This window comes from Mytilus edulis, chromosome 7 (genome assembly GCF_963676685.1).
Source record: "Mytilus edulis chromosome 7, xbMytEdul2.2, whole genome shotgun sequence".
In the NCBI taxonomy this organism is placed as follows: Eukaryota; Metazoa; Mollusca; class Bivalvia; order Mytilida; family Mytilidae; genus Mytilus; species Mytilus edulis.
In genome coordinates, this window is record NC_092350.1 from 19,150,353 (window position 1) to 19,163,205 (window position 12,853).

A 12,853-nucleotide genomic window follows, 5' to 3' on the forward strand; every position below is an offset into this window, starting at 1 on the left:
TACCGACCGACCCTATAAATTCGTTCCGCCTGAAAATCTTTTATTTGTGTTTACCAGCAAGATTTTATTTTATTTTATTTTTCGTTCCTACCAAAAATTAATCTTATATTTGTATTTCCCGCTCAAAACTTTTTTACCAGAATTCTCGGGTTTTATCTTTCCCGTATAAGGTCTAGTCAGTTTTGTATCATGTGAGCGTTTGACATGAACGAACACTTGGGTTTGGAGTTTCAAAGCATAACTTTGTTTGAAATGGATGTTGTATTGAAAACTTTGAAATCATGATTAACAAATGTTACTCTGTGTCTTTATACTTGAAGAGCTGGGTTCATTAAAAAAAGTTCCTCCAATACTAAATTATCAATGTGTGTACACAATATTTTGTAAACAGACTTTGTATCCTATTTAGGGATGGCCTTTGGTCTGTAGATCAGGATGATTATGTTAACGATGCCTTTGACCAGCATTGATATATTCTAATTTATATCTAACATGAACCAAAGGTCTGTAAAGGGGAGAATATTTGGCAGTAAAATCGCCATGTTTTCCATACAGATCATATATAAATGCGATTTAAAAAAACGTGACAATTGAGTTTCAAGTCTTGTAGCATTTTTATTGGAAACACAGACACACACAAAAATTTAAACACTCTAGGGACCTTTTCTACTAGTAATGTACAAAGTATGCATGGTATGTCTACCCGGACTTATTTTACCAGGACAAAGTTATCTCTTACAGAAAAACTTTAGGTCTAGGTAAGCGTACAAGGTACATGTACGTAGTACAGAATATTAGTAAGTTAAAATTCTTAAAAATTCTAGGTGTGTAAACGTTTCAATATGCCGCACCGCCCTATATTTTGATATTTGAAAAAAATTGTTTTGCATATGAAATAACTTCATATTATATATGATATTTTTTTTTTCAAAAGTGAAAACTTGGGACTATTATACTAAAACTTATTAGCAAAAGCATACTTAAACAAAAGCAATACAGACAAAAATGACATCATGGAGATTTTGTATCTATAAAATAAAATATTATACCTACCTGCCTACCCATGACAAAAAATATACCGAGCTAAGTTATTTTTTGGGAAAGAAAAATAAAATATTTTACCTACCTACCTACCCTGTTTCAAGACATAGGGTCGGAAAAGGGCAAACAAACAATATTTTAATTTAGGCCCTATTTTTATATGTAAAGTATCACTTCAATTGTTCATGATAATAAATTCAAAATGAAGTAAAAGAGGATGTAACATTAACTGCAGTTTACAAATATTGCTTATCCAAGCTACAAATAACAACAGAAATTCTATTTTGTTATGGAATTCTAAATACCCGATATTATAAGGCAAGATAGCAGCAAATTATGGATGGTATTTAAGTTCTGGATAAGTCTATTAAATTAACATTAAGATACCAAAATGGAAATCCAATTTATATATATGTACTTTAACAATAAAGAAACTTTATTTATGGGTTATTGTAAGAATGATTTTCTACATTCTATATATAGTAATAATTATATATGATTATTTTACCTGATTAATCAGTTTGACTGGGATGGCCAGGTGTATTTCATTAGACATCAATAAACACAAATAGGTATTTTCTTTGTTCAAAAAGATGCCATGATAATTGTCAAAAGATTCAGTATAGGATCAATTTATGTACCTATATATGGAAATATATTTTGTGATTGAAATTTCATCTGATGCTTTAGCCCTTTAGTAAAACTGTAGACTTGAGGAGTAAAAATCATTCTAACTGCTATATGAGATTAATCCTGGGAGTGAAAGGCCATGAATAATAAAGTCTTGTCACTATAAATGTAATGCCAGAAGCCCATACCATATGCAACTTTAATACTTTTGAATATAATGTACTAGGAAGTGGGGTTGAGAATTGAGAATAGAAAAATAAACTATGTTTTTTAAAGCCTAACCCGTTGAGCTTGTGGTGTGCAGTGTTCTAGGATTTTTTTGGCACCTTGACTTACCACGGGTAAGATCAATAAAAAAATTACTTACCCACATCTAAAAGTTAAATCCGCCAACCAATGCCGACGGCGCAAAGCATACCCCCTGGTCCTTTTTTCAACATCATACAGTTTGTCTCTCTGCTTTTTGTCAAGTTTGGGCTTTTTTGGTGGGGGTGATGCTTGATTTATATCGTTTAGCCTTTTTGTAGTAAATCAAAACTTATGCAAACTCATGATCTACAGATTCAGTTTGAATTTTCAGCCATAATAACTTTGAATATTGTAATTTACTGAACAAAGCTGGATTCGGATACGATTGAATTTTGTACAAAATTTAAAAAAAACGATTTCTTACTAAATATGACAAATATGTTATAGTTATTACTATGTCATTTATTAAGAGCTATAATAAATGCAACTGTAAGTTTATTTTCCTCCGATGACAAGAAAAAAAATCGTTTATGTCCCGATTTAAGCACCAGTTATCAATCCGGATTTTCCGATTTTACCGACACCGTGACCGACTTTTAGAATGATAGGAGAAGAATGTGGTCTCTTTTGCGCTTGATTACACCTAGTAAACGAGTGCTTGAATAAAAGCGCCGATAGACATCGACAAAATCTTCGATCTTTTATCAAAGTTTTTTCTCGTGATTTAATAAAAATAAAAAGCAGATATGGGAAAATTGAAGAGGACCGGGAAATTTCAAGAGTTTTTCGGCTTCCCCGAACTTGAAAATTGACTTACCACCGGGTGACAAAGGCTAAAAAATGACTTACCCTTGTCCTAATCCACTTACCCCGGGTAACGGGTAATGGGAATCCTAGAACACTGGTGTGGTTAACAATTATAATACTTTTGAAAAGGTTCCTTGAAGCTCAAATTTATCGCATCATGATATCCAACATGTCCAAAAAGAAAACACGTTGGATATCATGATCAAGAAAGAAATGCCTTCATTTCATAGAAAGGGGGAAATTAAGTGTTTATTAGGGACATGATGAATGTAAGGGGAAAATATGTGCCTACAAATGTAGCTCTCCAAGGCTTTTCTTTAACCTTTTTTTTTAACCATTTCAAAACTTTCTAACACCTTCTGTAGATAAAAATAGCTTATTTGGTTTTAGGTTTTAATCTTGATTGCTTTTATTAGAATTATAATATAATGTTAAAGGTAACAAGGAACACCAGAGGGTTTATTGTTTACGTAAAATTAATCATGAATTTGTTTCTCTTAATCTTAAGTTGCATTATTTGTCCAAGGGCATAATCTGTACTTCTAGTTAAGCATATGTTAAATGTCATATCTGCAATATAATGTTTTTAAAGGAGCCAGCATTTATGATTCATACATATTAGATTTCTATATAATTTATCTTAAAGGGCATCAAAAGTTGTCTTTGCTTTCATGTTATATACAATTTTTGAACTGGTTGTCTGTTTGTTGAAAAGATGTGCCAAGCTTATGTTTTTATGTGCTAAGGTTATTTTGAAAAGTTAGAATAAATTTTATATTTTGACTTATGGCCTGATAATAATTTATACAAAAAGTAACGTAAAGTTGGCTCTGGTTTAATTCTTCATACAATATGAAAATAGGAAAATGTGGCATAAACTGTATGATTGCCAATGAAACAACTCTCGGCAAGAGGCCAAATGACACAAGAAATTAACAACTATAGGTCACTGTACAGCCTTCAATAAAGAGTAAACCCGTATTGCATAGTCAGATATTACAGGCCCAAGAATTGACAAATTTAAAACAATTCAAAAGGAGAAGGTATTTGAATTTTTTATGCAACACTTGCATGACTTGTTAATATAAAAATAGGTCCATGTCAGTACAATTATATTTTACACATTTTTGGGATCTTTTAAAAGAAAGAGACGCTAAATGATCTTGTACATGTACCAGTACATTAGATCTAACATGGACCTCTTGTTGTATTGTCAAGTCTTGCATAAAAAGTAAAATAGCTTTGCATAAGAATCAAATCAAGGCCAATTATACCAATCTTTCGTGTATAATTTACATAAATCTTTAAAAAGACAGGATATTAAAACAAGTTTTAAATAACCCTGTAAATAAAACTTTAAATCTGCTGTTGGTATTTTTTTGACAAATTAGTCTGAATGATATAATGCATGTTTTAAACAAATCCGGTCTGTCATCAAACCTTAGAATTACCTTATGAATGACAGAGTCCACCTTACCACACATTTGTATTGTAATGTGTCTCTATGACATGTGTTTTGTGTCAAAATTCAAAGGGAACAGTTACAAGATTCCTTAGTTTGAATAATATTAAGTTTAGTTTTATTGTCTTGCTTTAAAACTATCAAAACAAGTTTAGATTGTACAAAAGATAAAAATTAATATATATTTGTTACTTCCTTGTGTTTTCATATATAGTATTCTGTTCTATACTAAATATCACAATAATTTCCAACCTTGACATTTAGGGTACGATATTTGGGCCCCAATCCCAAAGAGCAGTATGCTCTTTTTTTTCCAATTTTCAGCTCTAAAATTCCAAATTGTAAATTTACATTGTGGCAAGATTTTGTTGGTGTCGTATCGTGGTTTTTGTCTACAAAGATCTTGTTCTTGTTTGCAATTCAAGCGGTTATTCCTTCTGAGGATGCATAATTTTGTACCTTATTTTTCAAAATTTTCTTGATGGGCATGTCCCCAAACCCCCTTAGCATGTTGCACACAGCTGACAGACTAATAATATTCTCCCCAATCCCCAAATCCAACATTTCATGAACATTTATTTCCATATGCATGGGCCTTGGACCCCTTCCCCTAAGCACTAGAAAGGTTTGATCTGTATATTACCCTGAGTCTATTAAAGTTGTCATTTACAGAGACTTTCTAAAAAATCTGTCTTTTAAAACATAATTTTTAACAAATTAAACCTATAGTGGCTTAATGTAGCAAAAACATAGACTAGTTTAAGATAAACAGCATGCATTTTTAATGGTCTTAATTTTGCATAGCATAGAGAAGTTCAATTTAATTCTGATCACAGTAATTGCCCTTGTATTTTATCTTTTGTTTTGTAATTTTATTATTTTTATTGCATGCACATGTTATTTGCTATTTTGATAAAAGTGGATAAAAAATTTAAAACCCAAATTTACAATGTAAAACACAAATTTTCTTTGTCATTTTTGATTTATTAAATGCTGACGGAGCATTTCTATGAGTTTACTCATTCATATGATATAGTTGTTTTTGTAACAAAAGTCCCAATGTTCCTACTTTTAAACCTTTAAACACAGTAGTGATTTAGTGTAGATAATCTTTGATGTTATAGATGGCTCATTGAATGGTCCCATTGCCAAACTTAAAATCAGCTACCTATTTGATTGTACAAGATTTGGAAACTCTTTATTATACCATATGATTAAGCATGCTTATAAGTTTGTTTTTTTATGCCTCCACTATGGTAGAGGGTGCATATTCTATAAGTGTTAACTTTATCCGTCCCTAGATCCTTACACACATCTTAAAATTAGCTTCCAATCTCTAACTTAAGTTTGACTCAACCAAATGTTATGAAACTTATACTCGATACTTAAATAAATACCACAACATACAGATCAAGTTTGAATTTCACTTGCATCACTTTAAACATTTTTGAGTATTATCCCTTGATAATGTTATAGAGGGGTCATCATTAGTGTCCCATGGACAGATTCACCCTGTATTTTATTACTTTTTAAAATTCAACTACAAATACATAGTTTTGATCATGTTGATATGCACACATATGTCCAAATGGAGATTTGGTTTTGCAATCCACTTTAAAAAAAAAAATATCGCAGTTGAAAATGTATCAAACCATGAAAGAAACGGGTATCATTCTACTAACGTGTTTGATACTGTGATAAAGTAAAAATCTTCTTTCATTCCAAAAATTTGTAATTTTTACCGGCAATTAGGAAGTGATGTATATTTCCATTATAACCGATTAAGTATACAAAGAAAAAGATCAAAGGCAATGGCCATCAATCATATGTCTAGTTATATGTACTATGTAATTGTTTTTACAATATACATGCTGTGGTGAGGAATAAATCTTCCTCTAATCTCAGATCCTATAGTATATAAATGTAACTAGATGGCTTTTATAGAAATAGATATCACACTTATCTGATCTTGTCAATGATCAACAATCAGGATGTTTTTACCTGCACCTCTTACTTTCTGTGTGCATGAAGGACATAATGATTTAGTGAACTTCTATCAGGTCTATATGGCATCTGCTATTACTATCATGGCATTTGTGTGCACCTGTCCTAAGCCAAGAACCTGATGTTCAGTAGTTGCTGTTTGTTGATGTGGTTCATATATGTGTTGCTCTCTCTTGCTTTTTAGAGATTAGACCATTGGTTTTCCCGTTTGAATGGTTTTACACTAGTCATTTATGGGGCCCTTTTATAGCTTAATGTTTAGCGTCAGCCAAGTTTCCGTATCGAAGACCATATTTTGACCTTATTGTTTTTCTTTAACAAATTGTGACTTGGAAGGAGAGTTGTCTCATTGGAACTCATACCACATCTTCTTATATCTATGAAACTGTAAAGATCAACTGTTTGTTTGCTGTTTTTATAGTGGACATAAGATCTTTGCAGTATTATGAATAGGCAGTAGATGTGTCCTTGCGAAGTCTTTTGGTGGTTTTTTTTTCAAGATGTTCATAGTATTTCATGATGTTCGTAGTATTTCAAGATGTTCGTAGTATTTCAAGATGTTCGTAGTATTTCATGAAAATGTACTTGCATCAATCTGTAAAATCTCTTGATGTTTAAATGTAATATAAAGTTATAGAGATTTTATTTGTCTCTTGCTGATCTAATGTCAATAATGCCTGTTAGATTGTATCATGTGATTATTATACATTTCTTTGCTTCATATGATGATAAAGGCAGAATCGAGATTTAGATGAACTAAATCGGACGAGAGATCATTATGCTGTTAGTTAGCAGTGAGTGCTTCATTTATGTTAGCAATGAGCGATGTTGGTAGTAGTCTGTGTAATATTTGCTTTTCTTTATCCATGGACTCAGACTATGCTAGTCTGTTTTACTTTGCCTGTTGGATTGCTCTCTGTCATTTACTCAACAGATTTCTTTAGGCTTAGCCGTTGGTAGATCACTGTTCACAAATGTCGGATAATATTAAAAAGGTGGCATTTTTCACTAAGAACTTCCATCATCTGCATAGTCTATATATAATATTCATTTTGGAAAACTAATTAACATTGGTAAAAAATTCCTCAAATTATTCTTATTTTGTTTATCAAACAGTTCATCAGATAGATGTGCATAAAAGGTTGGGTTATATGTCTTAAATACAGTAACCAGAGAGGAGAAAAATAAACAATTTATTGAGAGAACATATTGTCTCCAACAATACACAATGCAAGTGTTTATACAATATTTTGAACTTTATTTGTGCAATCACTGAAAATATAGAACGATATTTATATTTAATCAAGATATTAAAATTTCATAATTTTAGAATTAAACCAAAATCCCCAGAGAATTAATTACAATGTATTATAGCAGATAATCAGACTACAACATTTAAAACTTTGCATCCCATCAGGGTCTTCCACAATCAGTTTAACAATGTACAGTTCAAGTGAACTCTTCTCAATAATATCTAACTGATTTTTTTCAGTTTGCTTAAGTTGCACTGTAACACCACTGTCACAAGATTTGGAGGATTGAGAGCTTACAAGTCACAAACATATTTAATTGCACAACATTCTTAGTTTCCCTGATCTTTTCAGTAGCCTGTAATTCAGTGGATGTTGTTGGTTGCTGTTTGTCATATTTGCTTTTTGCTACTGTTTGTCACAAACTGGACAGTTGAATTTCACTTTTGAGCTGTTTCACATTTTACCATGATTGGGGCTTTTATAGCTGACTATTTGATATGGATTTTGCTCATTGTTGAAGGCAGGATGTTGACTGATAGCTGCTCAAATCCACTTCATTTGATGGAGAGTTGTATCATTGGCAATCATACCACACCTCATTTTATATTAAAAGTGCATTTCCTCTTGATTGACTCACTGCATAAGCTTGTTAAAGAAATGCAGCATAATGTTAATCTTCAGTGGTAAAGTGTCATACTCAGTTTCTGTTACAGGTATATTCTAACAGCATTAAAAGTTTGGATAGTTCCTGCTCTTTGTGTCTTTGAATTAAGTTTTATATCTGATGTTTACTTTTACTAGGTATGTTCTAAACATTGACATGTTGATTGTTGTGGTTTTCACCTGTAGTCTATTATAAATTGCAGATCTATGATAAAATGTGGATACATATTAATGAGACAGCAACTGTGCAACACAAGTCTCACAGAGGTCAGCGTTTGACATTCAGTAATAAGCAAACAAAAACACCTTTATAATGACAAGTAGTAATTAAATTGCCATGAGTTTAAAGGATATAACATCTTACACACATTGTTTTTTTCAGTTTAGAAAGAAGTTGACAGAATTATTTCATATCATGTGCACCTAAGGTGTGGATGTTCAATTTTATATTTTAGATCTAATCAGATTGAATTTTGGGTTTTCCAGATTAAACGTGAACTTTGGCATCTCAGAAAGGTGGAGTTTTTCTTTGAAAAATATGAAAAATAAAGAAATTTGCCTTGTTATTGCACAAAGTCAAATTTTTTTTTGTATTATCCAGAGCAATACATGTCACAAAATTTACTAAGTTAAGAAATAGGACAGTTTTAAATTATTTCCTGGTCTCTTTTTGGTGTTATATTTCAAGATACATTCATTGGTTATGCACAGTCAAATAAAAAATTATATGACAGTTTATTTTGAATAGAGTTTTTTTATATTACGCAGTTATGGGTACAAGTAGTTTATAGATTCAGATCTTTTTTATATGCACCACTACTCCCAAATAAATATTCATGAATTTGAACTATAATGGACTTGTTTCGTTTGTTTATTTACAAGGATATGAGATAAGGTGGAAACACGTAGTCGTCAGATTTGTTTTATAAAAAGAACTAATGACATATTTACCTATATATATTTTTAATTGTTTTGAAATATTAAATCTTGATGAAATTTAAATTAACATTGAATGATTTTATTCATCAGTATACCAAATGTTAATACTTTATATGGATATATATTTATATCCCTGTTTAAAATCATGTGAATATCAAGAAAAATTGGTTTACTGGGTTATACTTCAGATTAAAGTAGTTTTAAAAAGGTTTTTTTGCAAGTCATTATACATGTAATTTATTAGGTAGTTAAGAGTATTAATAGCATACTTGATAAAATGTGAAGTACATTTTGATATTGTAAATGTTAAACCAACAGGAACCAAATGTGCATTTAATTTCTGTTTGTTTTACTACAGGTATTACTTTCATTAATTCTTGTCAAACATATATACCTTGACATGAGCATGTGTGTAATATGATTTTAGTTGAATAAAATTTTTAAATTCCTTATGAAAAAAGCAAAGCCATCAAATTTTGTGTGCATTTGAAGAGGCAAAAATCTAAATACTGGCGACAAAATATAGCACTGGCGATTTTCTGGCTCCAACTTTTTTGGAGCTAGAGCAGCCCATTCATAAAAGCCTTGTATTTATTATCTAATCAAAAGAGGTCATTCTGCATTTGAGTATATCAATCTTTGTTTTTGCTCAAATATACCATCTGTTTTATTATGGAGTATCGTTTTGCCATCCTTATAAATTATCTAAGTAAGTCTCTACAAAACTTATATCATTAATGCAGGTAACAATTTTTGTGGATTGAGAAAAAGTTATTTGGTGCTAATTGCATTTCTTTGAACATTAAGATCTGTGATAAATGTCTAACCCACCAAATCTATGGAATCAGTATCAGTTCAAAGAATCCACAGTATTTATTGTTAAAATTAGATTTAAAAACGGGGACTAGGATGTGTTAATTAATTACCTAAGTAAGTTCACAGTACCCTTATTTGGGATTTCAGGTCTATACCTGGTAATTCATTATTTAATTGATGGAAAACTATGGGCATGATCTATATACATGCATAGGATCATACTTATATTTTTTTACTGAACTTTTAGAGCATAAAGTTATGGTTACCTAATACTGTCTGGAAGATTTTGTTGACATGTTACCAGTAATGTGTATACATAAGATTAAACTCTCTTATGTCAATGATACCCTGTTATAGTTCAATCTCCTTGCATGGTTAATTCTTCTATAGATCTTTAAATGAGTATGGGTAATTGATCAAACTCTTATTAGAAAATGGTTTGGTTGCATAATTTTTACTTTGTTCATTTCATTTTGTCTATACACAGAAATATATTTATCAATATTTCTTTCAATAGACATCTTTATTACAATTTATTTCCATAACAAAATTAACTTTTATGGCTTTGAATTAATATTACAACAACATATTGCTGAAATTGTCTTTTCATGCAAAATAACATTGCCTTGAACCTCCATTAAATTATGATCTGTGATCATGTAAAACATGACTAAGGTGTTGGTTCTTTTAAAACAGAACTGTTTATTTATGTGAAATTATTAATGTTTGTTTACATGAGATTTTAACTTTTTTGTAATTCTTATTAATAATAATTTTCAGTAGTTGAGACTATTTGGCTGCTAACTAGACCATTTAGAATTATTAAAAGTACCAAAGCATCATATGAAGATGATGTATAATAAGTTATTCAAAAGCCGTTTAAAAAAAAGTCATCCCAATTATTGTTCTAGGGTAGTACATTAGCAATTACAATAAATTCAACCTGTACATTTATTGAGAAGATGGATGAAAAGAAAATTTAAAATTGAGAATGGAAATGGGGAATGTGTCAAAGAGACAACAACCCGACCATAGAGCAGACAACAGCTGTCGGAATGCCACACATGGGTCTTCAATGCATCGAGAAACTTATAAATTCTGACGAAATAGTATAAAATGCAATCAATGTACTCCAAGAAAATATTTTGAAAGGCAGTTGATTGGCAACATGTATCTACATTGTATTACAACTGTGTAAAGGTGGTCAGATGTTGTAGTGTTTACATTAAATAGTAGATAGAGGATGTACATTACCCTGATGCCTTAATTAGATTATAGGTAAAGATAAATAGAAACAGGTGTGTGTTATACCTTTGTTGATTGTTCTCGCTGACCCTAGGTTAATTAATAGAGCAGTGATATAAAGCTTGGTAATCAGAACATGGAATAGAAAGAGGAGGTAAAGGCAGCAAGTAAAAATGATATTTTGCTAGCAGTTCAGAGTTCTCGAAAAGTGGTGGTCCCTAAGGGATTTCACCATCAAAAAATGGAAAGGACCGGCGCAATTTTAGTATTTTGCAATAGAAATGATAGTGAAAACCAGTAAATTTCCCTCAAGGACCACAAGCTTAGGGGAAAAAGATTTTAAGAACTCTCAAGGTGCAGATCCGGGATTTCAAAAGCCCTGGTTGAAATATTATTTCTATGGGGATAATTTAGCCTTTCGACCTCAGTTGTTGTACTTTCACTTTTGAAAGTTTTTCAGAGTTTACATGTAAAAGAGTTATCATTTAATTTTACTGTCAAAACTACATACATGCAAGACATATCTCTGTGTCAGCAATTTATTTTATTGCATTGTCAAAAATTCATCTTAATTTGTTTCTGGAAAATAGTTGTGTACATCTTTTTACCAGAGTTTTACAGTCTGTAATTAAGATATTCTTGTTTACATCTCTGTCTTTTATGAAGTTATCTATTATTACACAATAGTTTGACTTGTAAACATGACAGAATGTTATAACTGTTGTTAGAATTGCCAGTAAATTGTCAATTGTTTGGTTTGATGGCTGTATAGATTTTTACAACACTACAGAGAGATGTTTGTGGCTTACCTATAGTTGTTATGTTCAGTCGTAAATAAAAGTAATCAAATTAAGGGTTTATACATCTAGGATCAAACAATATTACTTCTTGTCATGCAGTGTTGTTCATCATTTTGATTGGACATCTACATTTTAAGAGGACAAAAGTCTTGAGTTTTATTCTGACAGACAAAGTTGTATACATGTACCATGTGTCATATTATTTTTAACTCCATGGAAAATTGACCCCTGAGGTTTCATTTTCATCCATGAAATATCCCCTCATGAAAAAATTGTCTCCCTCTATGGAAAATAGATTCAATAGATTTTAAGTGATCGGCCAACAGAAGTAAACAATTATAAAATTTGTTGAAGAAAGGAAGATTTAAAAATGTAATCATAAAGAATAAAATAATTATGAGAATATTTTAATGAGAAGGTTCTCAGGGAATGTAAATAAATATGAATGACATCTTAAATATAAGGATGTGATATCACAAATGTATATGAATCATAAATATTTATGTATTGAGTGTAGTAAAATGTAAGTTAAGTCTGTTTCTCAGTAGTCACTCAGATGGAGGAAATTCTGTCTGGAGAATTTATACAGGATGTATATATACTGGTTAACCTCTGTCTGTCTGACCATCCCATCAAATATATAGTCACACTTTTCTCAGAGCTTCCTGAAATTTGGTATCAAGCTTAATGCAAGCATGCTTTACTGTGTGATATATTTTCAGAGTCTTCAAATCAAATTTTCATGTGCAGAATACTACTTATATTCCTACACATTTTGGCCATATATAAAAAAAAAAATCACAGGAACTCTAAATCAAGCTTTTTGAAGAGTTTCAGTTTTTATTTTTAAAGCATGTTATACTGTGTGATGCATATCCACAATATTTCTTATTATTTCCTGTTTTACTAAATACTTAAAGCAAGATTCTCATTGGTTCAACTTG

General features: G+C 30.9%; 1 protein-coding gene across 3 annotated transcripts in view; it reads left to right on the forward strand.

Moving 5' to 3' along the window:
* LOC139480935 (serine/threonine-protein kinase 38-like) overlaps positions 1–12,853 on the forward strand; it is a 47,571-nt gene that overhangs the window by 13,587 nt on the left and 21,131 nt on the right. The window lies entirely within an intron of this gene.